Genomic DNA, 27,478 nt, shown 5'->3' on the forward strand with positions numbered 1-27,478 from the left:
TAAGCTTCAGTACTTGTGGTTACATTCTGATGTAATAACACAGATTGTGTCATTTTAAAGCACGTGGTATTGAAAAGTGTGGACATATCAAAAACTCTGACAACCACATTCTGTTCAACTGTGTAGTACTTTATAGTACCACGTTCAATGAGGGTGATTTTTAAGTCGCTACAGGTTGCATGCATTGAGGGATGGTAGAGGCTGCATAGTTAGTATAGGGTCATCTTCTGGGTAAAATACAGAAAACAATATATCTATATTTTTACTGATATATTGGTTGCAGGGGGGTCCTGAATCCAGACCACTTTCCCTCTTCCACTGGATTGGCTGACTATAAGATATGCAAACATATAAAGCTAGCCTTGTCCTTTGAGAGACCTGGTTATAGTTGGCCTCTCATCTGTAACCTGATATCTTAAACATTTTGCAGACAGGAAACCTGGTTACTTAAGTTAGTGTAAGGGATTAGGAGGAACCTGGTTCACACAGAAAGATGAAACAATATCTAAACATTTATGATTGTGTGTTTTTTAGATGAAGATTGAAGTTCTGACTAGAATTTTTTATGAAAATAGACAACATCGGTGAGTAACAGGGACTGTCACTGTTCTTACAGCCTGAACACTGAAAAAGAAGCACCTAGATCATCAGCCATCCCTGAAAATAATTTCACTAAGAACAAATTCTGGCTGCTTAGGTTCAAGTATGGTGATGGGTGTATGTAAACACAACTTTTCAAGTTATCATCATAGGAAACATGTCTCTGATTTCCTGCCTCCATGCCTGGTTTCCCTTAATAACCTGGATTCCTGTGTGCATGTAAACATAGTCAGCGGGACCGTGAGATGAGTTTCCCCTCTGGTTCAGCTCTGATGGAATCTCCAAGCGCAACATATCCTCACGCCCTGAATTTTTAACAGCCCTATCGCTGAGAATCATGCCATTCATGCTTTTGACACATCGCAGCCTCTGAGGTGATTGATGATGGCAACATGTACTGCTCCGCTCTGCTTTTTCTGTTGTCTAAACTGTGGAGAGAAAAAGCCCACAAGCATGAATTGCAATCATTTCTGCTCCAATCGCTGCAGCTTTATCTGCATACACGGCTCCTGCTTTGACCTCCCGTTATGCCCCTGAGCTGATTCAGTCGTCAGCCAAACACATCTTCAGCGTGTGTGTGTGTGTGTGTGTGTGTGTGTGTGTGTGTGTGTGTGTGTGTGTGTGTGTGTGTGTGTGTGTGTGTGTGTGGATGTGTGTGTATTCAGGCAGGCATTATGTTTTAAGCATAATGCCAACCTTACAATAGATTCCTCTGAATCATCATAAGGGAAAATAAGGTCCACAAAGGCTAATGCACAAGGAAGGAGTGAATATAATGCAACAACTTTCAAATAAAAAGAACGCAGTAAAGTAAATGTAATGTCAGAGGAGAATGTCAAGGGGTATGCACATTTTACAGCTAATGCCTGAGTCAGACGACAGACACACTAAGGTTTATTCTCATAATCTAAATTTCACTGCCCTTTCAAGTTACTCTTCAGGGCTGCTTTTAATTACCACATGTTTTTAGTTTCGATGCCTTTTAGCACACAAGCTTTCCCAGCAGATACTCACTCAAACGCAGGGACCTGTCACCAGAACGGAAGGGCTACATGTTAAGTGGAGTGACACGGAGAAATGTCCCATGTTTGGTCCAACTCCGGAAATCATTATTCAGATTGAAACACACCTTAGCGATCTCAGCCTGTATCCGTTCACTAATGCCTGCACCAAATGGCACCAATAACTCACTGCAATTAAGTGATTTCCTCTGTACGAGCTGATGCTGACAGTTTCTTTGACGATCCCTTAAAAATTCAAATGACTTTGTGTGAGACGAAGACGTGTGTGTGTTAATGTGGGCGTAAAAGGGATGGGGGAGACAGTTTGCAATGTGCAAAGTAAGCATTCATTCAGATTAAGTGGACCAAAATGATTATAATTTCATTAGAGTTTTGTTAAAATTTGTTGAGCTCTAATGCCACAGCAATTATTGCAGTACATGATGTTCCCTATATCATGTACATGTTGTATTTCTTGTCATGTACTAAATCGCGATGCAGTCTGTGCACACCTCAGTCGCTGCCACACAGTCACCAGGTCTTAAATCCTTCTGTTGACAGTGAATGTCTGATCAAAGCTGTGGCATTTTTAGCTTACTAGCTGCTACAGTGACAGGCAAAAATGCTTTGCGGACTAGCATATTTCTTACAGTAAGAACAAACCAAAACCTTAAAGCTGCTGTTGGTAGGAATGGTGTCAAAACCATTACTTTTTTTCTGCTGGGTTTGGAGAAAAGGTCATAATACCCATCGGTACTTATCGGTAAGTGAAGTAATTTGAGGCTATTGCGAAATCTCTGTGTTTTCCAATGCCTATGTATAAAGCAATGTTATTATTCCCCTCATTCCCATTATGACTGACCAATCATAGCTTATCTCCAATCCTCCAACCTGATTGGTCGAGTGGCGGCCCCTGGTTGCCCTGATTAGCTGGGAAGCCACTACTTCCTCATAGAAAGCGCACAGCGATCTTTTGTGGGTGGGGTTACGGGAGCAGAGAGGGGAGCGGTTGTGTTGACATTCAAAATCTTTCCAAATCATGACTACCAACAGCAGTTTTAAAGGTGCTAATTCCATTAGCTTTTTGGAACAGGCTACATTTAAAAGAAACATCCTGTTAACATCTAGCACAAAAAGTACATGAAGACCCCCTTTAAAGTTCGGTTTGATGTTCGGTTAAATGACAAAGAACAAAATATTGAGGTTGGGGATTTTTAACCAACTGAAGGAGCTACTGTTAGCTCACTTAGCTTGTTAACAAGCCAGCTGCTAACTTAACCATTTAGTATATAATTAAGAGGCGTTATAAAATACATACATATGTATTTTAAGATACCTTAGGTTGTGGGCACATGCTACATATTTTAAAAGTATCCTGTTCAAATCTAGTACATTATTCCTGACTTTGTTTAAAAAAAAATCTTGTTGGAAGTGACTACGCAGAAAATACTAAAGTCAGCCAGAGATCGAATTTTTAACCAAATCAAGGAGCTAATGTTAGCTCAATTGGCTTGTTAATCAGGCCTGCCAGCCCTCATTTTCATGGCAAAATCCACAGTACCATGTTGGATTGATGAGATGCTTTTTAATGTTTTAGCATATACTCAAGAGGTGTTAGAAAACACTTTTATGTTTTCAAAACAGTATATCTTAGCATGCTTGCTTTAGCATATCCTCCAGGAGTAACAAAACAATACTTTAAAGGAGCAAGAAAGTGACTAAGCAGAACTTTTCAAAACCAGTCATAGTAAGTGTGTTTTATTTAAATAAAGGAGCCAATGTTAGCTCAATTAGCTTGTTAATTAGCCTGCTTCTGATCAAGTCTGGCAACTATTATTTTTAATGGCAAACTCCACTGTGGCAAGCTAACACAACATGCTTCTGACTTTTTGTTGTATTTTTGAAAATAATACGTAGTAGCAAACTTGAGAAAATAAATACATTTTGTGAGCTACTTCAATGTTCAGCATGATGTGCTAACTGCCATGATTATAGCAGTTAAAATACCCAGTACTTAAAGGAGAACATAATGAGCTACATTGTCGGTACTAGGGACATTTTTTTTATCCTGTTTACATCTAGCACATTAAGTATATATACATGGCACCTATTACAAGATTGTTTTTAAAACAAGTAAGCAGAAAAAAATGAAATGTCAGGCAATATTAGCTTGGTAAACATCTCAAGTAGATAATGTAATGTAAGTTAGTATGCTAGCTAGCCTTTTTTTCTGGAGGCAAAATCAACACTGTGAGACTAGGAGAAGCTGCATTTGTCCACGTAGAACCAAGAAGAGAACAAATATTTTCTGAAATAAAATTTAGTTTCAGGCAATGTATCTGTCACTATTGTGATTTAAGATTGTTTATGTGCCATGTGAGATCAGAAAGCGAAGCAGGTTTAACTAAAGCAGGATGGGGCTTTTTCCATCAGTAAATTGCAGCATGAAAAACTGTGAAATGTTCCCTGATTCAGAAGCAGGCAAGCCTACCACCTGGAATTTGAACCAAGCTGCATTTCGCCACGCTTAAGTGTTTACTCTCCTACTGATTGGCTGAACATGAAGAAACCATAACCCTCTGGCTGATGTGTTTTTTTTCTTTCTTCCTGGTGTACATATGGGATTTGAGCAGCTCAATTTTCCTAGAGTAATATGTCAGTGCTGTGCAGCTGCAATCAAAATACACCGGGTGCACATGCCAAAGTCCAAGCATGTCTTCATTCACATGAAGCACATCACACCACATCGACAGCATGACCCACACATTAAACACCAGTGCACAGTTATTAAGCTGGGGCCTGAAACCTGACTCACGTTTCATGCTAAATTGAGTGTGAGAAGCATGAATGCACATCTGTGTTCATATGGAGCTAGAGTGCATGATGGGAAACAAGTGTTAAACACATACCTCAACGCAGCACAAATGCAGTGACAGATTGTTTCTAAGCTGTGAGTCAGACTTACATATGATATTTCCCCCCCAAATAAACACCGAAACACCCTGCAGGTCAAGAAAAAAAAAAGCTTTTAAATTTTAATAACGTGTCATATTTGAATGATTGGAAATGAAATTATTTAGTGCCTGCAGTCTTCACAGCGCTCCTTTATTATGCATCTGCAAAGCAATTTATCCATTATTGCTTTCTAATAGGGCAACATATCCTGGGTCACATCTTCAAACAGCTAGGAAAAAAATTGAAAACGCTGCAGTGTATTAGCGGAGACGAGGCGTTGCAGTTTGGGGGGTGTTAAATTGTTTAAATATGCATATAATGTCCTGTCTACCATGTGAAGTTCGGCCTTCCGCTGAATGAATTATAAATACAGCGGACCTCATGCAAGTGTGAAAAATGAAGCACTTAGCACTTAGAAGAGTGTAGTTTGAGGGTTCAGAGTGCCATATGGCGTCATATCCACTTTCAGCAGTGTTGTCTGTAAACTGATGGACAGAAGGAAAAACTCAAGCTGTCTCTAGCAGCTGAAAAAAAGTAAAGTATTCTCATGTTAGTGCTTGAAGTTATTTAAAGGTCCAATGTAATGAGAATTTTAGCTGTTTACAACACATCCTAGTTGTCTTGTCAGCAAGGTCGCAAATTCAGCCTACATGGAAGACCTGTGAGACATCAGTTTCTAACCTTATTATGTATGCAGTGATCTGGGTGGGTTGAGATGCCATGGTAATGAGGCGCTGAATGTTGTCCAAGGGGGTTGGTTTAGACTGCAGCAGACGGATGCAGAGGTGGAAAAACACCAAAACAAATATGGCTAGCCCTTTAGAAGAACCTGCACCAATACAGCCTCCTGAGACTCAGAAGAAAAAAAGTTTTGATATTGGGTTTTTTTTAGTATTGGGGTTGAAAGAAACATATTACAGGAAAAAAATAATAATGTTGTCAATTTAATTTTTATCATCTGTCCCTTGTAGCAGACATTAGGTCTTGATAAGTCACAGAATTTAATTATGTTATTTCATGGATTTGTGTGTTTCTGTTAAGATTTCGTGTCATTTCATGAACATTAAAACACTTATATAGTGGGAACTCATCAGAACATTAACATAATTTAAAAATGCATACTTAACCCTTGAAAGTCACCTTGAAAATCAATTTGTTTACTGATTTCATGTGTCAGTGTGTGCGCGTGTGTGCGCGTGTGTGCATGTATGGGCATGTGTGTGTGTGCATGTATGTTTGGTGTGTGTGTGTGTGTGTGTGTGTGTGTGTGTGTGTGTGTGTGTGTGTGTGTGTGTGTGTGTGTGTGTGTGTGTGTGTGTGTGTGCGTGTGTGTGTGTGTACATTTACAATCCTCTCAGCCTCACTCAGCTCTATGCTTCCTGGAGTACTGAAATTGGTTAAACACAGATGTATTTAGTCCTGCTGTCCATTACGAAGGACACTGAATAAAAGTTGTGTTTTGAAAGGGTTAAAATTACTGTACATTTGTGAAATCTTACTAAATTGAGGTTAAGACTCTTTGGTGCCATAAAATGTGAAAGTTGAGTTTGCAGCCATTTAGAAAAGAAAGCTAATGTGCTCTGTTGGCCACACCCCCCACAAGTGAGACATCATTAGAAGGCCCAGGATGTCCCCTTCACAGGACAGTGGGGTTTTTACAGACTGCATATATGGTGCTTAACTTAGATGGCTAAAATGCATGTCCTCCACAGAGGACCAAAATGAATTGCTGGGTCTCAGGAGGCTATACATGTGATCCAGAAACTGACTCTGAACAAGAGGAGGCAAGTGTTACATAGTTGTAGCTACCATTACAACAGCATGTCTCTTAGTGTTGCATTAAAATTTCAGTGTTTTGTTGTTTTCTCAGCAGGTGTGCTACAGATACAATGCAGGTGCTTTTGCGCTTCCACGTTCAAAGGGTTGCTAGACTGGAGGATGACTGAAGCATATCATGTATTCACAAGGAAAAACATGTTTTTCATTGTATGGGACTTTAAAGTTTAGTTTTTCCTAGAAAGCCCAGAAAGTTAACAAAGACTGACTAATCCATGCTATGTCTCTAAGGAAAGGTTTTTCTTAAAGTAAAGTCACTTACAAAACTATTGAATATTCAGCGTCCTCCATCACTGTCTCCACATTTGTTCCTGTACAATGTAATAAATGGTCAGGCTCCAATCTGACAACACAATAAATGGAATAGGGTAAGTGGGATATCAGACACATCCATCCATGACCAAGTGTTATTCCTTGTTATTATGTATGTATTCAAATTCTACAGCTCTAGAGGTCAGATTAGGAAGTGAGACTCATCTGATGTATCCGTCTGGCATCCAAAAATCTTGGCAAAAATCCCAGCTTTGGTGCTTCTTGTCACAAAACAAGTAATACATCCCAAGGGTTCCCCTAACCAAGTGAAGCACATCGATCTGTTTTCTGTAAGAAAATTTTTAAAAAGATTGGGCAATAATGGTACTAGTAAGCCATTTTGACAATATTTCTGCATTGTTGGCTCTGGTTTTCTCCTGAGCAGGACGGTCATTAAGCACAGTCAAAGTCACTGAGTTTGTATCTGATTTTCTACCCTAAAACAGGCATCTTCAAGGTGGAAGGGCAAAGTGCTCTCATGCGACCTTTTAGAGAAATCTGCACAGACAAACTCGATTTTTGTCTTCTCCACAGTAGTTACCATGCAAATAACACACTCTGCTGGGTTATTGATTGGTTCCACGGATGCAAACAGCAGGTTTAAATGGAAATGTTAAGTCTGCATGGAGAGAATGGTTATATGATCTGATGAGCTTTGCCTGTGTGGAAACATTGCCAATTAAAAAAAGGTCTTTAAATTATTACAGAAAAGAGTGTGTAGAAACAGCAGACAGTATATCTTTAGCTCTAAAAATAGAGTTATAAGTCAGTAGATTGTTGCAACAAGGGATCAGTCTGCAAAATAGATTAAATCAATCAAATATGATGAGAATTAATGATCCTTTCCAAGATGTGGTTAATCCAAATGCATCTTACATAACAATCATTTTCAAAATAGATTAAAGAGACATCAAAAATATGTCCATAAAAATAAAATTAATAACATAATCACATTTTGGGGGATTAAAAATGGCATCTTGAAGGTACCTAGGAGTTCCATGCAGCAGATTTAGGACTGAAACAGACAAACATGCAGTTTTATTCTGCTTTTTACACTCAATCACCGGAGACAGAAACAACAGGCAGACGAGCCAAGAAGCTTATTATTCAATCTTGCCATTTACCTCCAGAATTCTGGATAATGGTTTCCAGTCCAGTGGACATAAGCTATTGAGAAATTAAAGAACAAATGCCAATTTTCGGTCTTTGTAGGATATCAAACAAAAGAGCTAGAAAAAGTAGAGCTAACATCCATCCTGTGGTCTGGCAACAGAGATGGATTGCAATGTTAAAGCCATAGATTACTGTAATCCAAACCAGCAGACAATGCAGAGGAAAAACATTTACAACAAGGATTAGAGGGAAAGGGATCCAATGTGGGATGTACTCAGGGAAAAATACGAATTTCACAATAGAGGGAGTTTATTTACATCGTCCGGATCTTCATTAGAGTAAAAAAGGAGGGTTCTCTCTCGCGATGTAGAGTTCTTTTCCTCAGAGGGATGAAAACAGCTGGAAATAACTCCAAGTCCTCAGGTGAGAGCCCTCTGGGATGCATCCAGAAAAAGAAGTTTGCCACGTTTTATCACACTCAGCTCATCGTCTACGGCTTTATCTGAGGGGCTGACTTTTTCAGAAGGCAGAGGATATGTCTTACTTATTTTTAAATTTTTCATACACTGAAGTCGCTTTATCCCAACGGGACCACACAAAAGGCTCACGGGAAAAAAAGTGAAGTCTTTTTATAAGCTGGACACAGCAGCCCTAATATACTGCCTGAAGTCTGCATTAGTTCAAAGTTTAGATAAAGATATAAATAAAGTTTTCTCTGTTCCTTGCGGTCGTTTTATGTCCAGGCTGAAGTGCATCTATTTAGCTAAAAGCACAAGAAAAGGCCGGGGCCATTTTTCAAAAATTGATGACGGACTTGCATAAATTATGCAAACTTTTGTCCTTGTGCCAAACAGTGCATCTACTGAATAGTAATTACAAGAGGGACTTAGGGATATGAGTATGCAGAATATGAAACACATGCCAACGTCCGCTGTCATCCGCGGCCAAATCAAGGAAAACAGACAGGGTCGAAGAATAGAGAGAAAGACTAAAATATGACAAGAATAGACACAACTTCTGATCCCTTTTCTTCATAAAACTGACTCCACTCAAACTGATACTGTCATGTGGTTAATAACTTCTTATCATTTCAAACTACAAGCATCCAAGCTGTCACAGTATTAACATGATTTCTAGCATGTCAAATTGAATACTTTATCATCATGTTGAGCAGCTTCGGCATTTGTTGGACATTTTCTCGATTCCAAGTGCATGTTGTATATTTTATTTCGGTGATACTGCGACTTGATAACTCAATGAATAGGGCTGTTAAATATTCACACAAGGGGAAGACAGAGATCAGCAAGATTGTATAAGTAGCAATGAATGGAATACATGCAAATTGTGTTTTTCAGCCAGAAAGTAACTGCTGAACATTTGGCTTTTATGGAATTAATTCTGAAATATATCCGTTTTTCAGAGTATAAATGTCTTGTACGTAATTGATTATAGTAATAACAGCAATGATATAAGACACTGATGTCTAACAGGAATATGAGAAGATACGAAAGCCAAGTCAAATTCCTGGCATGGAGAAAGCAGCAGACGGATGTTTGCTGGTGATTTAATATACACAAGCAATTAGCTTGCATGCTAATCTGGTGTCACCGCTTTGGCAAAACAAAGGCGTCCAATTTAAGGTGAATACTATCCCGGTTCATATCAGCAAGAAACAAGCAGGTGATTGCTCCTGTAGTCATTAAATCACATCTATTTGTTGGTTTCAGAGAGATTTGACCTTGAACACTTTGATTACTTGAGTTTTTAGACACATTATGGAAATTCAAATCACTGTTTTTCTTCAACTGTCAGCAAGCCACTCACACTGAATAATTGTGAATAAACACAGATCATTTTATTACATATAAAATTATGTCTTGTATTTGGATTTCTTAATGCTGCAAGCTAGATTCTCTGTTCAGGAATAGGCAGGTTTGCACATATGTTTGGTGTCTAGAAAAGAGCTGTTATTGGGGTTTAAATGTCCTCTAAGACAAAAAAAACCCAAAGTGTTTATATATTTTGAGATTAAAGGCAATGTATTTGTTTCCCTTTTGAGAAAATGTATACCCATCCTACATCTGAATGGTGGAGCAAGCTATAAGTTAGCTTAGCAAAGCCTGGCTTTGTCCAAATATTGCCAAATCCAGCTACCAGCACCACACTCTCCAATAGCATGGTGCGTTATGTTTTGTTTAATACGATAACTGTTTAATTGATACTGAATGTAGCATAGTAATTATGCAGCTAAAAAAGACAGACTAGCTGTCTTTTACGTCTATAGGTGCATTTTGACCAAGGGTTTCAGGGTCGTTTAGCCCCCAGAACTACTTTTCCCTGAACTAAAAGGCTCCTGTGCCCCCATTGTTGTCTGCGTTTCGCCCGCAGGCTGAATTCCCGGGTAGATTGTGCAAATCAGGCCAGTGACGTATGGAGAAAAAATATATATATTAAATAATATTTTGAAATCTTAATAAAAAACTAAACTAGTATGCATTCCCAGGAACTCCCTCTGTGTTTCAACAACTGTGTAAACTCCACAAACACCGTTATATTCAACCGAAAGTCCCAGAACCTTTGAAAAGTACTACCCCCCAAGCAGGGGCTTTTCAGGGGGGAGATTATCTGTCCCTGAACTAAATTTAGACCCTGGTTCTTCCGGTCAGAAACTTCTTCAATTGTCTACTTCATCCCTTACGAATTTCAGCTTCCTAACTAATTTAAGAATAACGTAACAACATCTTAGCTAAGAAAGACAGACCGCTTTTTTATCTTATCGAGTCTAGCTGGCAAGCTAACTGTCTGTAGCTGCTAGCTTAATTTGTACCTTAGGGGCTTAAGGACTCCTCATCTAAATCTTAGCAAGAAAGCAAAAGGAAATTAACTTAAATGTTTACCTATTTATTTCACGTTACAAATCTTAGCCAGCTAACTTATTAATATGACAAAGTTTCAGTTTGTTCATGGTTGGTGCCTTGCCTAAAAATATGATGTCTGCAGTTTACAGTTAGAAAACACTCCCTCATTGGCCATCTTAATGAATAACAAATACATTTGCTGGATGAATTAGTATGCATGTTTTGTGTAGAACATCTTGTTAGTTTCCTTTGTCTAATTCCACTGGCGATTTTGTTTCATTGTGGAAGGGAAGGGGGGGAATAGTTGATTGATTTATGGAAATTCATTCTGTGCCTGTGACATTTGTCAGGCTGTTATATCAATAGCAATGCTGACAGCCACAATGACTGCTCCAAAATTACTGGCAGATCCCAAAAATAATAAAATACACAAGAAAAGTGCCACACAAAGAGATTTAATTATGCAGAAAAGGAACTTTCACAATGTGCATTTGCATTTGTCAGTTCTCTGTGATTGGAGACAGAACATCCTTGTCTTAATTCCCTAAAAGAAGATGTGATCACAAAGTAAAGTGAGATTGACTTGCTTGCACATGCACACACACTTACACACACATAAGTGTACACTCTCCTGCACACATCTGCTCGTCAGTGAGCCCGTTGGAAACTGTCACATGCCTGGCAGGTTCTGTAACTTGGGCAGATGGTACAGCACAATTAGGCCCACCGAATCTCTCAATCAATCTCTCGTATGCCATATGAACAACCCTGTTCTTAGCTGGCTGTTTCTATTAAACCAAGGTGCTTGTCCACTTTGTATTCCAGTCCCTAGTTTGTGAGTTGTCTTTATTCTCTCATGCTGGAGACCATTTGTGTTGCATTGTTACTTTTCAAAAGTTTTTGTTCTCTTCCTTTCATTTGCAGCTATGCTTTTGCCACCCTCATTTCCGCTAAGTTAAATGCCAGAACATTTTCTTATTTTCCACACGCACCCTTCTTTTTCTAGCTGTCTCTCCTTCCCATGCCTTAAATATGAACTACCCCCTCCCACGCTGCTTTTCTCTACCCTTTTCTGCCTTCTCTCTTGGCTTGTTTAACCACTGGCCTGAATGCAAGACTACACTGTAGACAATAGGCAAGCGCAAGTGTTTCATTCACACCCAATTACTGAAAAAAGAGGGATTTTTTTTCTGGCCAGAAATGCACCGAGGAGCACAATGAGGGTGTCACAGAGGAACAAGATATCCCTGGCGTTTCACGTTTGGTCCCATGTCCCACACACAAAAGAGAAGAAAAGCGATCTGGCGTATTCGACACCAGCGGGGGCCATTAGTGGGAGCTGGTTAAATAAGGATAGCTCTAACTGAGGCGCTAACAGAGACGGGAAACATCTGCTGCTCGCGCCGGGGCCCTTGTTGGCCCTGAGGATTCTGCCTTTGATCAGCGGCCCTCACACCTACCATCCTACAAGAGCTTGGATGAAACAGCCTCTCAAACACAAACACACACAACGAACAAACTGAGACATGCAAGCAGGGATACAAATCACACTGAAGATGCTAGATATATGAAGAAATTTGAATATAATCTTCACTTAACAGCTCTACAGCTTCAGTCCTTCTGGGTAGAGGAAATAAAACTCAGAGGACTACTTTCCTTCCCCTGTATGAAAAATATGACATATCCTCGTTTCCAGAGGAAGCAAGCCAAACACCTCACTCAACAGTGGGCCAGACGCCACCTTTGGACTGCCAATCCCGCTGTTGTATTTCCTCCACCTGTGACGGGAAGATGATTCACTAGGCCTGCCAGACTGCATCTAGGGACTGTGTGTACTGGGGCGTACTCGCTGCCAGCACAGACAGGGGGAGGGAAAAAAAAAAAACACCACCTTCTTGCACTGCAATGTGACCTGCAGATGCAGTTGATAAAATAATGTGGCCCGTGAGCAGATGTATCATACTCTACCTACTCAGGGTGGAACAATTCACCAATTCGAATCAAGGCACCGGGCCAAATGATTATGATATGGCAGACGGGGAGCAAAATCTGAGCTGTATACTCAGGGAGAATGTTAAAATCACTGTCGGCCCACGTGAACACGCCAGCTGCACCAGAGAAGCAATATGAGAATTATAGGTTAAATTGGATTTTTTCGTTTTAAAACAGAGCATGTATATGGAATTTTTAGATGCTGTATTTTTAGTGGCTGAGCCCACGCTCCACCTGTGCTGCATTCGCCTCAGAATATGTAAACAGCACCGAGGCGGTTTCTGTTTTGGTGATAGAAATGGAACACAAGATGAAAGCGGGATATAAAGGAATTTAAAGTTCGGCTGTGCTCATAACTCCCAAAAACAACTTCATAAATCAATGTGAATTTACTACAAAATATGTTCCATTTCTTACCTGCATTATCTCTTGTCATACATTTCTCTAATTATATTGTCCCCTTGACTTTAATTCTCTTAAACCATTTTCCCACTGGATTAGTATTACCTGGAGACCTCTTATAATTTGTTATAATTGCAAAAGACAGTTCCAAACGACAACACAAATATCTCTGCCCCCCAAGCTAATTTTCTGGCATTCGCCACACTTCAAGCCTGGAGACTCATTCTTTGAAACTGGAAATCAGACAATCCCCCATCATTTATTAGCTGGATCAAAGAAATGTTGTCATTAGTTCCTCTTGAAAACGCAGATATAACAGAACCAAGTTCCGTTAGAAATTCATCACTATCTGGGCCCAATTTATAGATTTTACTCTCACTGATCCCTTTTCACAATTACCATAATGTTGAGTCTCCTGAAGCTTTTTGCTCTTTACTCTATGTGTGGGAATAAGAATTGAAGCTCTCCATGTCAATACACTCCTATTTTTATTTGTTTTTTATATATTGTATTCTATGTATTTATTGTAATTTACAGTTTTTATTTATTTATTTCCTGCTATGGTTATTATTATTACTATTATAACATACATATACATGTTTGTTTGTTTGTTTTTTGTTTTGTTTTTTACCCTTATTTGTAATTTTCCTGTCTGTTTTATAACCTTTCGGGTGTCGGGTGGTTTGGGGGATGTTAGGGGTGTACATCTTTGTTTGTATATGTACATATCTGCTCAAAACTAAGAAAAAAAATATAAATAAAGTTATAAAAAAACTTATAATTGCAAAAGACAATTATGTTTCCAATCTAGTGTGAACAGACGATGTCACTTGAAAAATAAAAATTCCAGCACACGCGAAACCTGTTCGCAGAAAGAGCGCACAAAAACCCATGAAAAGATACAGAAGTGGGAGAGTGATCATATGGACAGTTTCATCGACTTTCTAGTTCTAACAGTAAATGTACATTACGGCAGTGTCGCCTGCAAAATGAGAGGCGCACCACATAGCCTTTTTTCATAGAATTAAAAAAGAGCTCAGTGCTTTATTTGTTGTTGCTTGACAACCTCTAAATCACCCACACAGACTCTTTCAACACTTTATCTGAGACTGTTGCAAATAGAAGGGGAAGGCCGGGGGTTGTGCTCAATACAAACAGCTTTATTGGGTATAAACTATATGACATAAAGTTATAAACTTTATACGGTTATGTCCCTAAAGTTTTTAATGCATGTCTTTGTGGAAGTTTACCAGATGTGGACGTCCTCTTTTTATGAATTTCCAGCTGGCTGTCCGCTGTAGAGTGTGATGCTGCCCCAAGAGACAAGGTGGATGTCATGCAGTGCAGATGTCAGTAAGTTGGTGCAAATCACAGTCTGTGCTTATCCAGTGTGAAAGTGCCACACCAAACACTGCTGTCAGGGGGTAACTCACGAATTGCCAGAGGTCAGCGGGTGATACTAATCCCCTGTAAACACTGCTTCAGACATTGACATGTGCAAAACAAAGTGTGATAAATGCATTAAAAAAAAGGTTACATACTGCATTTCTTTTAATATCTCATAGCTGCTTAAAAAAACTGAGAAAGAAAAAAACCCATTTGGAATCTTCTTCTCTTTAACTGTATTAAACCATAGATCACATGACGAATAGAAGTCTGATTCATCCAGCTGGAGAGAACTACCTTATTCCCTGAAATCATTCAAAATTAATGAAATAAATTGTACTTTCATGTAGAAAGGCTGTGAAGAAATGGAGAAATGATGTGTAATTATTAAGGGCCACAGGAGTTCAAAAGTCTTAATGGAATGACTTGTGCACAAGCCAAATGATTTTTTTCCTGCTCTTGCTCCACGCCATTTCCAGGTGTTCATTATTCTAACCATGGAGAACATCCTGAGGGTCGTGCCATGTTCTAATTCCTAATTAACTGCCCAGAATAGAGATCGCGAACGGTAGTGACCCTGGACCGTTGAACAGGACCAGTTGGAGTCTCAGGGAATTAGTCTTGTTCAGGGTTTTCAGTGGCTCGTTCCTAATAAACCCTCCTCGAAAACGTGGTTACCGCACCGTGTGTCATGGAATTGCAAGAACTGGGTCATGCTTCGAGGAAGGCGAGTTAAAGCCCGCTTGAGGCTACGCATTTTAAAGATGTAGCACAACTGGAAACACCTGTGGACTCTGGGGGCTTATGGGTAACCACTGTTAATGATTCCTATAGGATTCTGTGTGTTTTGTATTTTCCACTTATCTGTCAATCAAGGGGGAAAATACACAAATGAATAATTCCTGGCTTCACGGCTAATCTCGGGTAAAGCTGCGTACCCATCAGTGGCATGTTTTTACACCGTCCCCGAGATTAGTCATGTGTACACTTGCAGTGCACATACATATTGGAGCATTACCGGCACTCGTACAGAATACAAAAGCATCAGCGGTGACTAAATGTCTATGTTTGCTTTGCTGAGATCAGGCGTGCCCTCCACGTTACAACACAGGCCACCTGCAATCTGGGAAATAGGTTGCTGTGGGGAATTAGAGGATTCTGATGAATGAACAAGACAGACATGAGTAACCTGGCCCAATATACTGCTTATCTACCAGCTTATGTTGCACAAAGGAGGCAAGATAAGCTTAGACATGCCAGCAGAATGAAGGAATGGAGAAGTGAGGAAGAGTGGAAGTGAGGCTGAGGCGGGGGGAGGGGGAGGGGGCAAGAAAACCAACCCAGGTCAAGATCTACAGAAGTGCGGTCAGTTGCGACAAAGCCAGGATGCTTTGAATTGCCGAAGAACAGTTAACCATTGACTAGAGGGACTAGTCAAGCTCCAAAGGATGGGATCCATGTCATTCTTGGTTATTCTATTCCAGAAACCATGAAAACAAAGCATAAGTCATTATTAGGGCTTGTGCATGCCCTGGGCAGTGAATGCAACACTAATCAATGAGAAAGAAAGGCTTTGTGGTTGGTCTTAGAGGACAGATGATATCATGTCGGTGTGCTGGTTTCTCTGTGTGTGCATATGGATACCATTGTTCTATTAGTGTCCTCTTTAAGGCCTGTGGTCTGGTGGGGAGCGGGGAGCAGAAAGCACAGCGCAGCGGTTACTTTGTGATGGTGTAGGAAAGAACACAAGTCTTTAAGGCCAATGTATTTCTTTTCTTAGATTAGAATTATTGATTTTAGGGATTTAAGCTCTGACTTGAGCTTTTACAACTCTTTGTACTTCAGATTAATAAGGCATAGACTGAAGAAAGACTTTTACAAAATAGCAGATTAAACAGATGACGTACAAGTACAACAATTTACTATGTAAAAGCCCGTTTTATGGTTTCTCTGTGTCTGATCAGTGTTGTAGTACTGGCCACTTGTTCTAGTCTTGAAAACATTGAGACCTCTTTTGGGAGATCTTGGTCTTGCCTTAGAATAAAATACATCTGTCTGATCTTAATCTCAAACACAAGAAGACTCAACAGTTTTTAAGTCCAGTCAAGACAGTGTCATTGAATTGTCACAAAGAGGAATCTTGATTTCTTATCTGCAAGTGTTTTATGAAAACATGTCGCTTCAGTGTTTACATGTGTCGTTTGTTTTTATCATTCGTAATCACTTGTAGCACTCAGAAAGCAGCTTGTATCATATCGTGTCACATCACATCATACTGAATCATATCTTTTTGTATTGAACACATTTTTACCGTATCATATCATACTGTATATGTGTTGAATACTTGATTCTGATTGGTCAAAACCCCTTGACAACAGTGATTAATTCTTCATGACAAGAGCAACAATAGACACAAGAAGTTCACACACTTCATATTTAATCAATCCACGTAAAAATGTTCCGGCACATTTTACTTCGGTTATTGACAATGAGGCAAAAATGTTAGCTTACATTACATTAGCATCATACTAGTAAACATTGGGGAAAAAAACATATTTTCGTTAGCATGCTGAATAGGCATCAGGGTATTGTCTCACCCTTTTAGGATTCTACCCGGCAAAACCACGGGCTAACGAAACATTACCTCACACATACAGTATAGTGTTGCTTCATACAGAGTTGAATTCTATTATTTCATTCAGTATCATATAGTATTGTATGGTTATGTGTCCTGTCGTATAGAGTTATATTGCATCGTAGCGTACAATATCATATGTAGTATATCATTTCTTATCATTTTGTATCATTGTATTGTATTGTAATGTTTTGGTCTCATGAAGTTGTATTGTATTGTATTGAACTGTGATCAATTCTGGAGGCACCTGTGGTTTTGATTATTGCGTGCACCATCCAGGGAAGGATGCACACTGCTCTAGTCTTGGCCTTGAACAGCTCCTGCTCATGCCTATGTCTGGATCAGTCCTCAAACTCTAAGGGTGTTGTTACTATCATGGTCTCATCAACCTCTGATTCAAGACTTTGTCTCCATTGGAGACCAGGTGGACTTCCCTGCAATACTCCTGATCAGTGCTTAGAACTGACAACGTTAAGTTCTGCACAGCACTGTCTGAGCACTTCACAATAAGCCACAAGTGACAAAATTGAACTTCAGTTGTCAAGTACCATAATTCCATCCCTGGTGTATATTACGCAATCATCCAGAGCGCCAGGGAACAAATCCTATTGACTTGATTCCCATTTAATTATTCTACTTGAAAATCCTTTCTGCTCCCTCTTTTCTAAACCTGAGGAAGAAATAATATAAAAAGAAATTGCCAAAGCCATTTAAGAAAATCTCTACCTATTGAGAACTGCATTCTTCTGAGCTTGTCAGAATCCATTCACAGGAACCTACCTTCAGCACTTATTTTATTTAAACCAGAGCAAATGTGGCATCCAACACAATGGGGTTTCACTTGGGTGAAATAATTGCCTAAATACAATGTGACAGGGGAGGTTGATTCATTCTGGAGGAAACATGGCCTGTTGAGAAAAAGTGTTGACAGAGTAGCGAGAGACAGAGAAGTTTCCATCACCCAACAAAACACGACATATTTCTTTGAAAGACAAAGTGTTAAGTTAGGCTACTCTGCGCACTGTCAATACGCACGTTCATCATAGGGCCAGCCGCAGTCTATATATTGATTAAACCATCCATCACTTAAACTCTACAAGACATTATTTCTAATTAAAAAGTAAGTCATAAATTTTGAGCTTTAGTGCCAGACTGGGGTTGTAAATAAAATTCAAGGAAGGGTGGAAACAGATTGCAGCCCCCTGTCCGCGGTTTAGAGCCACCATAAAAAGGACAGACGGGCATGATGGCACCTTCGGGATCGTCACACGGAGAACGCAGCAATGACAGCAGGGAGGTGCTCGGCTTCATCCCGGATAAACAGATGCAAATCAATAATTTCTCTAGTTGTGTTTTCGTAAGACAGGCGCTTCCTCTCAAGAGGGGGCTACGGAGTGGGTCATGCATATGGAGGACAAATATGTAAATTAAATTTTCATAGACCACTTGGGAATATGCAAAAGGAACAGCGGCCGTTGTGCAGGAAAATTATGTTTAATCATAAGGGGATGTGAAAGAGTATGAAAGCCCTATATCACACAATAAGGATGGCAGGATGTGACTACAAGCTCTGCCTGCACATCCGTGTGTCCGTTTCCTTATGCTAAACAACAATTATGCTGGTAAATGTGCAATCACGGGATATTATTGAGGGATTCCAGTTTAAAGAGAAGCCATTAGTACGGCTAGACTTGTTGGACAGGCAAACATGGACCACGCTTTCAGTCTCAGCAGAGGACACCTTCCTTTTGACAACTTCTGATTACCTCAGCGTGTTCGCAGGTTTGTAAGGCGGTGAACTCCCCTGACAGCAAATCGCAGGCTGTTGGTTATTTTTTGACGAGCTCAGAGGGATGTCTGATTTCACAGGTGCTAGCCAAAGGGAGGGAGGAAATTGGGGGAAGAAAACAGAGAAAAGGCATGTCACTGGCTCCACAGCTTCCGCTGGCGACAAAAGAAAAGCGTGCGCAATCATTATTCATCTGTCTCCCTTCCCTCTCTCTTGGGTCCATTTTTTACCTCCCCAGTACATGCCAGTGGAGGAGCAGCCCTGACCACAGAAGCACTTTGACTGTGACTCAACGATGGCGTAAAAGCTTGGGAGTCATATTTGGTTAACTGATACCCAGACAGACTCCTCACCAACATGTAGCAAGTGGCTCCAGTCTTGGTGAGAGACAAAAAGAGAGAATCACCCTCGAGGGGGAAGCGAGAACTAATGAGTGAGCTAAAAAGGACAAGATGGAGTGATCCTCTATAAAAAGACCAGCAGTAATCTCTTCCTCTCCTCTCCCCTTAATGTCCTAAGAGATCTTGGCTCCCTCCGTAAAGCCTTCTGCTTTCGCACATCAAACAGAGCTGATTAGAGCTGCACACCTTGCAGGAGCTGAAGCTTTGGACAGGGTGCAGACGAAGTTCAAGGGAGACTTGGTGTAACAAAAACCAGAGAGGGAACACTCATCGAGTTAGTGGGCATCTCTCTGGATGAGATGCGACTGAACATTGTAAATACTGACTTCAGTATCCGCTTACCATATCTCCAACCCAGTGCCTCGGAGCTCATATAGCATCAGTGTCTTTCAAATTAGGGCCATTGCTGCTTTGGATTCTTCTGTCATGTCAGATGATATCAGCGTAGCCCCAGAGGTGCAAAGAGCGTTTGAATCTAATCGTCGTCAACAGATCGTCTTGTTCGTTCAGATTAGCATAAATGGTCATGGTGAGGAGAAGGAGGGAACAGAGAGTCAGAGCAAGAGGAGAAGGAGAAGGAGAGGTAGAGCTGGGACGAGACGATGGAAAGAGGACATTCAAGCTGCTGTGCGAGTTCACTGTCAAGGGTGTCGTTTTATTAAGACACCCAAACTGTCAGGGCAGGTATCAGGAGAGCAAGCCCATGACAAGCCACTTGCGCTAACATCCCAGTAACCCCTGCCTTTTACTGAAAATAGCTCCCTCCAAATTTACCGTTCTCCCTGTCAGACTTTGGGGGCACCATTGTCAAAAGGGCTTTTACTTCGACCAATCAAGACAAGCGAAACGTTCACCTGCACGGCCCTTTTGGGACTGAGGAGGTGGGTTGTGACAGGCAATAACAGTGTGGGTTTATGTGTGAGAGGGAAAAGATTGGGAGAGAGGAAAAACCACAAGCTGTTACAAAGAGTGTGGTTTTGGAAAAGATCACTCCACCCGACAAGTGTTAAAGGAACAGTTTGACTGAGCAGAAACTTTCGAGGGTCAAGATTGAAGCTCCTGTGAATTTTTCTTAGCTGGTCACAAAACAGACTCAAATTAATAAAAGTTCCTCCATTTGACCGATGAAGAAAAGAGACCATCAGCAACAAGATTGATTATTTCTGAAGGGTTATTCTTAATGTCTGTAAATGCTGGTAGGCGTCAGACGAGGCGTGCTGCAAATATAGCCTTTTAATCCGTTTACTCTTTAAAGAAAGCAAGATAAAAAAAATCTCAGAAAATGTACACAAGCACAAGACAAGATCTGCAAAGAAATACAAGGTAACCATTTGTCCAAAGTCAACACAGACTGAAACTTTCTCACAGGAGCTTAAAAAAAATAGTTTCTCGAATAATTAAACTTTGATGTAGAGAGATTTTGTTACACTTTAAGAGGGGACAAGTTAGCTGTGACCACCTGCTAAGATAACCGTATGCTAGCTCTACATTAAAGGCACAGTGAGTGACTTTTAACTAATTTTTGAAATCGTCTTACACTGATGTCTCTTAGTGACCTACACAGTAAAATGTGATTATAAGCGACAAAAATATTATTATATAATAATAATATAAAAAATATATAAAATTATTATTTACTATTCGGCACTCATACGGGAGTAACTACGTCTAGGAGTCCACTGGTACAGTGAGAAGTTAGTGAGCAAGCAAGAGGGGTTCCTTTGGTAAGAAACTCTGCAACCAGGGTTTTGCTATGCAAAGAGCAAATTCTTCAAACTCCTCCCCTCCGGCAGGCGCTTCAGATCACTGTGCGCCAAAACAGCCCACCATAAGAACAGTTTCTTCCCCCAGGCTGTCACTCTGATGAACACTAAACCATAACAGTGTCATACTTGTCGGATCAATACTCTGTAAATAAACATATAAAAATACAATGTATATTTTTTATTATTTAACTTTCATCTACATATACTCTTTTAATGTAAAGCTACCTCTGCACTACAATCATATTATTTTTGCCTGTACATATTAGTCATGCCTATTTGTTGTTCTTTTTGTGTTTATAGTCGATGTTATTATTATTATATTTTTATTTGTATGCCTTATTCTCATGCCTTTGTACAAAGAGAGCACAGTTTACCAAAGTCAAATTCCTTGTGTGTTCAAGCATACCTGGCCAATAAAGCTGATTCTGATTCTGATTCTTCTTCTGAAAATGACTATGAACGGGTTTCTATGTTTATGCCATCATCTGAATGCACTGCTCTTTTAGGACAAAACAGTTAAGCTGTGTACATATTTTCATTATTTTGCCATAACACTGGGGCTGTGACGGTTAACATTAAAATTGTGCGTCTGGTCACCGCTTCAAGCTCACTAATGGTGATAAATAAGATTTTACAAAGTTTAGTCATTGTAACGTTACAGTTAATAATTTTATGTAGCTACGAATCAATACATGACCTCATCACTCTGCAGCCTTTAAACAGTCTTGAACAAAGGATGTGGTTTAAAAAAAAAGATCTGTATCCTGTTCATTTGCTTCCACATAAAATGCAATGTGGTAAGAGTCACTTTTGTATGACAAGAGGTGATGGTGCTCATGGGAAATGCAGTCTTCATCCTGGAAAAACACTACAAATTTCTTAAAAAGGGTTCACCAGAATCAACACAATAAAATAACTCCTCACAGAGCCTTCAATATTAAACAGAAAAAAATTGAGAATTTTAACTTTAAATGTTTTAACTTTGGACATAAACTGAATAAAAAGGCTCATTCCCCAATCCCTTTCTTTAAACTTTTAGAATATCTACAGCAGGTCTCTTGATTTTTTACACCTCTGTGTATGTGTGAAAAACCCTCTAGCTCCACAAGTATTCCTTTGCGAGGTGCAGACTTTGCAGTAATTAAAAATGCATGGCCGAACGCAGAAATCACAGATGAATAAAACCACGCTTTTATCATGATAATGCAGCTCAGGAGAGCAATGTAGGGCCACAAAATACATGAATATTGTATTGGGAGAGGTGGAGTGGGTGGACATGCACAAACATCCCCACTAACAACACATTAGGCAGATGTGCAGGCACATTTGCTGTATGTGTTCAAACGCCATCTGACACACACATTTGCTGATTAAGCATGACCACACACACATAGATATAAATATACCTCCTACAGAACCCAACACTAAATAATTAAGGTTACAGATGCCTTAAGTGCAGTGTAAAAAGTCGCTCTAACAAAAGGGAATAATGGCCTCGTTGTGGTGAGTTGTTGTTTGAATCTTCTTGTAATTTCAGGAGCTAAACACAAGGCCTGAAAAGTGGAACACATAAATTAGGCCAACATACGCACATTAGGTTAAAATCATCAATAATTTGATCATTCAGCACATCTTGGGAATAAATATATTCAATGTTTAATCTCATTTTAGAAGCAATGCTGAGATGACCAAGTGACATTTTGCAGCTGCAGGAGTGTTCCCACATGCCCCATCGTCCTGGTGGGACTCAATGACCACTAACACCTCTGAATGAATACACTTCCAGCAGGTTGCTGTTGTCAGGACAACAGCAATTTGCACGGAGGGTCAACAAATTTTGTCTTTATCAGCCTTGCACTACATCAAGCAATGTGTGCCTTTGACATAATTTGACCATTTAGAGGGTTTCGTCTCCCTGCCCAGGATCCTCCAGCCAGACGGCTTTGGTGCTGACCGCAGTCACCCAAGTAACAGGACACAACAACAAAGACGTGCAAAGTCAACTATCTCTGGACGAGATTCAAATTCAAGAACACTGCTGACGTCGGCCAAAAGGCTCTTCACCGCCTTTCCATTCAAATGAGCTGTTTTGCATGTTTTGAAGAAGTCCGGGCAGGACCACACTGTGAAAACAAATGGCAGGGCTTTAAGATAACAGAACCAAATCTTGGCAGGCTCATGTCATCACAGGCCATTATGGTCAAACTAACTTGAATGGCCGATGCTATGGGCAACCATGCTGGGTATGCAAAGTATTTCAGGAGGGTGTGGAGGTTCATTCTCTTAAAAGTTAGCTTGCTCATGTGGATTTTTCCAAATCAAAGATCATATCTTTATTCCAGGAATCTCTTTCAGCCCAACTTTAAGGAGGCAAAACATGGCCTACGGTGGGATGACGTTGCAATATTAACATACTTCACAAGACTGCAGTCAAAAAACAAAAGGGATAAATTCAGTGAGGGACGCACCATCCCATAATATCTGCTTTTAGGTGAAGGTTTTATGAGCATACCGCATCAAGTGAGGACATTGAGATATGCTGTAAGGGTGACCCCATCGTTCATTAATGCGTATAAAATATGTAATATATATATATAAAGAATATATATGTAATGAATATAATATGTAATGAATATATATGTAATGTATGTGTATGAATTGTATGTGCTTTGGCAACAACATGTCTTTTTTCATGCCAAAAAAGCAAATTGAATTGAATTGAATTGAATTAAATTCAGTACCTCATGAAGTCTATAAACATTACCAATACATTCACTGATCGGTGAATACAAGTAGGGTACATGAAAGGTGTAAAAATCACATTACTGAAGCGAACTTTGTCCCATTGCAATTTGATTTGTGATGATGCTTTAAGCTTTTTTTCAAATGAAATGGCTTTGCTATGTATTTTCAATTAGTTTTTTCAAATTAGACACTGATTTATCCTTTATTTTGACTTGAACATTAGTATTTTATGCAGCAAAATGACACTATTAAATATTTGGGGAGAAAATATTTAAATATAATGTTTACATGTGTCATTTTAAGGTAAATATTTAGTGGTTTAAAGCTCCTCTGAGGAGTTTTTTTATCTAGTTATGAAACAGACTGAAATTAATACTGACGTCTCTTTATGTCCTAAAAAAGCAAGTAAGACCATAAACAATACGAGTGCTGATTTCTATACAGTTATTTTCAATCTCTGATATCGCTGGCAGGGGGTAGGTGGTCAGATTCAGAGATCAGCTGATCAAGCCGTTTTTTCATAATCAAGAGAAAAGACAATAAAACGTTTGACTGTAAAAAGAAAGCAGGATGAGATTTTTTTTGTCAAGAAACACTAATTACACATTAACAAGCAAAGACTGCTTTGTCCACAGGGGGTGCCAAAATCAACACAAAACTAACGCTCCTCACAGGAGCTTTAAGGTAATGTTGGATACCAGTTCAGAGACTTCTAACCTTTGGATGGCTGAAAAACGCTCTTGTTCCTCGTCTTCACACTGAATCTACACTACACAACTGGACACATGCTATACTCTTTTTGTTGCAGTGATAGTGTAAAATAATTTTAAAACATTCTGGATGAAGAATGAATTGCCCAGCCAAAAACTAACCTTGCAAACTGGTGGTTAAATGTCAGTAAATCTCACAGATTATTCTCTACCCTGAGGTAGATTTGTCATAATTTAAGGTAACCCCAAATTAGGGAAAACAAAGGTGCACTGAATGAAGGCTGTGATTCTGCGTCAGTGTGCATTAGGATATCTATCATGAAAGCGATCCTTAGCTTTTAATTCATTTGACATCTATCAGCACTAATACACTATCTGATTCCTGAGTAGCACCAGCACACCGTCACACAACGTGACGTCTGGGTGAAATCAGCAGGTTGCGGGACAAGTCATTGAAATGTGTTTCTACACAGAAAGAGACCAAGGCCATTATGTGTGTACCAGATTTACGCTTGATATAAAAAAGAAGCAGCGCCCGCTGTTCTCAGTGTTATTCAAATGACGGCACTATTCTATTTTCACCTTGCAACTAATGTGACCGTTCCTCCTAAGTCAGCAACATTTACTGTCCTTTCTTTTGTGCCGGAGATGGCTACGCTACCGAAGTGGCAAATTAATTCTAAAAAAATGGGATTATCCTGGGATGTATGTTGATGTTAGGGATTGAGCTCTCAATTATTCTCCCTCTGAAATCTCCCATGCCATCAAATCTCCTGAAACAGTCGCACGGAGGATATGAGCCCCTGAGGCCTTATCGGAAAAGGTGAAATGACACATTCTCCCGTGGTGGGGAGTTTTTATGCCTTGATCTTGTGAATACGAGGCTGTAAAATTACATAAAAAAGTGACAGGGGCTTGAGAAGCAATGTAAACATTGTACACAAGACAAAAATGCACACCGCCAAAAGGAAGTGGTTAGGAGAGCAGAGAAGGAGGGGTCGGATTGGTTTGGATGCAAGGGAAAGGGGTAGATGGATGGAGAAGGGCATGTTTGTGTATGTATGTGTGCAAGTGTTTGTGTGAATGAGGAGGAGGAGGAGGAGGAGGAGGAGGAGGAGGAGGGGCGTTAGCGTCGGCAGTCAAACCTATCATCCACAGAGCCCACCAGTAAACTCTGGAGGGCAAACAATCTCCCTAATTGAATTCAATCCAGGCTCACCACAGGAGGCACAGAGGCTGGTGGCTCCATTAAGTATGGAGAGGGTTGGTGGAGGTGGAGGGAAGTGTGTGTTTGTGTGTGTATCCACAGGCCAAGGAGGGGAGGGCTTTAGCCGGCAAGACAAGTGAGCGAGGAAAGGGAAAGCAGATAAGTAGGAGACTCGGAGAGCAAACACCGGGTTGCAGACAACAACAATGACAAACAGACGGAAAGAGAGAGAGAGAGGAGAGGAGAGGAGAGGAGAGGAGAGGAGAGGAGAGGAGAGGAGAGGAGAGGAGAGGAGAGGAGAGGAGGACGAGTCTGTGCGTGAAGGTTTTGGTGGTTAAGGGGTGGAGGCAGGTGGGGTTGGGGGTGTAGGAGACTCGAGGCGGAGAGAAATGGAAGCCAGCTGCGCTTTTGCATGATTACACCGAAAACATCATTTGCATCAGGGAATGAAATCCAAACACGCTCAGTAGATACGTATGGTTACCGACCAAAAAAAAAGAAACCCTCCTTGTTGCTGGCGGCAGAAATTAAAGGCTTACCGGTGATGTCCCACAGATTTGCATATGAAGATGAGTACCTCGCATGAATCATTTTCATAAACATCCTACTGCACAGAAACAGTAGGCCCAATTGGCCCACATGAATGCTCTTCATTACAGGACTGTGTTTGTGCATAATCAAGAATATACAACCCAGATTCTATAAGAGTTGAGACGCTGTGTTGTGTTGAAAAAGTGCAAAGACAACAAATCAAATCATGTTGCTGAAAATGTATAAAATATCAGACAACCTGGAAAAATCTCTGTAGAAAATGAACAAGGCCATAAACTAATACTTGATGGTCAGATAATCGAGCCCTCAGGCAGTAACGCACTAAAAACAGACATGACTCTGTAGTAGAAATCACTGCATGGGATCAACATCACTTCCCAAAAACACTGTCTGTGGAAACAGTGTGTCCATCTGCAAAGAGGAATCCATGTATAAACATGATCCAGAAATGCTGGTAACTTCTCTGGACCCAGGCCTATTTAAGATGGACTGAGGCAAAGTGGAAAACCGTCCTGTGTTCTGATGAATCAAAAGGCAAGAATGGGAAAACATTTCACTGTCAAAACTCCAGAAACCGCTCTACTCGGTTTCAAAATGCTAACAGAGAGTTGTTGAAAGAAGAGGTGATGCAACACAAAAGGAAAACATGCCCCTGTAACAACTTTTGAAAAATGTGTTGCTGGCATGACATTTGATATGTTGTCTTCGCACCACTATTTCCAAGTAAGCAAAGAGGTCAGATGATTTGCAATTACACAATGTTCCAATTCTTTGGAATTAGGATTGTATTTTTGGACGTGGGATGATGCATTTTTTGTTGTTTTTCGTGACAGAAAAAAGTGATGACAATACCTTTGATAAGAGAGGGAGTTCGATTCTTGTGTTGTCCTTACGCGTCCTGCATATCACATCCCAGATATAAAAACCATTTTGTGTCCTGTGAGGGAACAGAAAAAAAGAGGGAAAAGGTTGGAGGGTTAGTTCAGGATAGTTGTGTGTCAGTAAAACATAGCAACACTTATTCTTTTAACATAGGCGACAAGGGACATAATTAAAAAGTCCAGCAGGAGGAACTTTAAAAGTCTGCCAAGATGACTCTTAGTCAACAGTAACAGGCCAGGATAGAAAAACTCAGTGCTGAAAATAATCACTTTTCAATGCCAGAATTGTTCCTTTTTTGTGTCACAAACAAACTCAATATTTCGGTCACTTCTGGGT

At 40.1% G+C, this 27,478-nt stretch overlaps 1 protein-coding gene across 1 annotated transcript in view; it reads right to left on the reverse strand.

The window, feature by feature from the left end:
- The window catches only part of LOC117807151 (adhesion G protein-coupled receptor L3-like), a 309,664-nt gene that overhangs the window by 247,438 nt on the left and 34,748 nt on the right, over positions 1 to 27,478 (reverse strand). Inside the window, exon 2 of the mRNA XM_034676232.1 lies at positions 27,113 to 27,197. The gene's annotated coding sequence lies outside the window, so the exon portion shown is untranslated. The remainder of the gene's footprint in view (positions 1 to 27,112; positions 27,198 to 27,478) is intronic.

This window comes from Notolabrus celidotus, chromosome 23, assembly GCF_009762535.1.
Source record: "Notolabrus celidotus isolate fNotCel1 chromosome 23, fNotCel1.pri, whole genome shotgun sequence".
Taxonomy (NCBI): domain Eukaryota; kingdom Metazoa; phylum Chordata; class Actinopteri; order Labriformes; family Labridae; genus Notolabrus; species Notolabrus celidotus.